Below are 2,500 nucleotides of genomic sequence, written 5' to 3'. Positions count from 1 at the left end.
GGAAGATAAAATGGCCCAAAATATAAAACAAAGAAGTTTAGTTTCCCCATAACAACCCCTAAGCATGCTTTTTCTTTTAAAGTGGTCCGAACAGCTTGGAACTGCAACATCTTGCCGACAGGTATGATCCCCTCTACAATACAGGTTTAACAACATTGGGAGAGGTGCTTAGGGATCTCGTGGCTGCCTACTGCATTTGCTAGGTGTGGCAGACCCTTGACTTATACTCCATCGAACAATTGCTTTACTGAACAAATATTAACTTTTTATTGCAGCATACAATCTCTCCGGCTGCGGACAAGACGCTGAAGAAAACAAGACGATGACACTAACGTGTCACAATATTGCCGGCGCACAAAACATAAACTGGATTGTCACTGACAACAACGGAACAGTGTCAACGGTCGCACGTTGTACATCTTGCAAGTCCTCAAATTGCCCTGTCTGCAACATCATGGATAGCGATTTCAACGTCACCAGAGAGGACAGCTCTAGCACACTCATGATACACAACACCGACAGACAGAAAGAAATAGCTACACTACGATGCTCGAAAAGGGATACTGTGACCTTCGCTGAATGCCATGTTGGTGCCAAGGGTGAGTATATACAGACTATCACTTACGCGCTCTGGTTGATTTTCGTTCGTATGGCTACATTTCATCCAAAGTCGTGTAAGCCTGTACTTAACGATGCGCCGCGTTAAACAAGGGAAGAGTTACTCTACACAAATGCATTGTTGCTAATATTGTACTATGTATAAGGACAACCACCATGTTTTCATACACTTGTCAAAGTAGAGACTCCGTGCAGAGAGTGTTAGTATAATGTTGTATAAGAATGATTGCATGTGTATGTTACAGGCATTAAGTGAAACCAGGCATTACGCGTAATGCCTGACATGTTCAGGCATTACGCGTACTGCCTGTGACCACAAGGCATAACACGTAATGCCTAATAATACCAGGCATTACGTGTAATGCCTGAAAATCATTGTCAGGCATTACACGTAATGCCTGAAAGCTGTTACAGGCAATAAGTGAAACCAGGCATTACGTGTAATGCCTGAAAGGTTCAAGCCTGTGACCACTAGGCATTACACGTAATGCCTAAACGTATATAATGCCTGAAACCTCTCTGCAATTGTCGTGGGTGAGGTTTCTGCTGGTGGTTTGTGGGTGGTTGGTCGTGGTTGGTTTTTGGTGGTGGGTCGTGGTTGGTTGTTTGGTAGTTGGTCGTGGTAGGTCAGTCGTGGTTGGTTGGTGGGTGGTGGTTTGTTGTTGGTTGTTGATTTGTTGTTGTTGTCGTCGTTGTTATTGTGTGCATTCATTGTGATATGTTTTACTTGTGCAACAACATGTACTTGTGTAACACCATGCACTCGTCCCCACACACATACACTACTCTAGTATTTTATAATTTATGTATTTCATGTATGGAAAAGTAAAATACACCAACCCGTGTGACCTGGAATAATAGGCCGTAAAAGGTGGATGCAGCGACTATAGGCAGTCGATCTACTGGCCGATGTGAATGCGTGATATATTGTGTAAAAATTTCCATCTCACACGGCATTAATAGGTAACATGCGCCTTGAGTCGCCTTGTGTGGTGAGATACTTGCGCGATATAAATCCTCGTAAATAAATGAATAAATAAATAAAACAACATTACGATAATAATGGTTGATGTCAATAGATATAGTCATTTTAAGAGGTATTGCCATAAGCTCTCTCTCTCTCTCTCTCTCTCTCTCTCTCTCTCTCTCTCTCTCTCTCTCTCTCTCTCTCTCTCTCTCTCTCTCTCTCTCTCTCTCTCTCTCTCTCTCCCTCTCACTCTCTCTCTCTCTTTCTCTCTCTCTCTCTCTCTCTCTCTCTCTCTCTCTCTCTCTCTCTCTCTCTCTCTCTCTCACTCCCTTGTTATCTTTTAACTCAACCTTTCCTAAAACGAATTTTGTATACATTGAACAATTAACTAATTATCGAATTATGAAATTGTTATAAATGTGCGCCTGGTAATGCGAAGGTTAAACACACCAGCAAAATTAATAAAATAATCGTTACTACGGAAGGCATTTAGAATGATATTATAGAATTACATCTAATAAAATGGAAAATGAAGACACTTATGTTGGACAAAGTAATTATGTAAATTAATCACATATTGAGAATGATTTTGTCAAGACTTTGTCCTTAAAAAAATGTTCTCACCGTCATCCAAGAGGTAATGGATAACTGTTCAGTGCAGTAGGGTTTTATTTTGTGTGTATTGCCTGAATTGCTTCAGGCAATAAGCGTAATTTTGAGAGTCACATTCCAGGCATTACGTGTAATGCCTGGTATGTTTAGGCATTACGTGTAATGCCTAGTGGTCACAGGCATTACGCGTAATGCCTGAACATTTCAGGCATTACGCGTAATGCCTGGTTTCACTTAATGCCTGTAACATGTATAATTATTGTTGTCATTCGGTTTGTTTCAAAGGGCAGATTAGATTTAAGC

At 41.0% G+C, this 2,500-nt stretch overlaps 1 long non-coding RNA gene across 1 annotated transcript in view; it reads left to right on the top strand.

Moving 5' to 3' along the window:
* The window catches only part of LOC138955442 (uncharacterized), a 2,836-nt gene extending 2,243 nt beyond the window's left edge, over window positions 1-593 (top strand). The window contains exon 3 of the long non-coding RNA XR_011452233.1: window positions 276-593. This is a non-coding gene — a long non-coding RNA (uncharacterized lncRNA). The remainder of the gene's footprint in view (window positions 1-275) is intronic.
* The last annotated feature ends 1,907 nt before the right edge of the window (window positions 594-2,500 follow it).

Source organism: Littorina saxatilis, unplaced genomic scaffold, assembly GCF_037325665.1.
Source record: "Littorina saxatilis isolate snail1 unplaced genomic scaffold, US_GU_Lsax_2.0 scaffold_401, whole genome shotgun sequence".
Taxonomy (NCBI): Eukaryota; Metazoa; Mollusca; class Gastropoda; order Littorinimorpha; family Littorinidae; genus Littorina; species Littorina saxatilis.
Note: the sequence above shows the minus strand (reverse complement) of the source record. Positions and strands in the feature narration are given on the sequence as shown.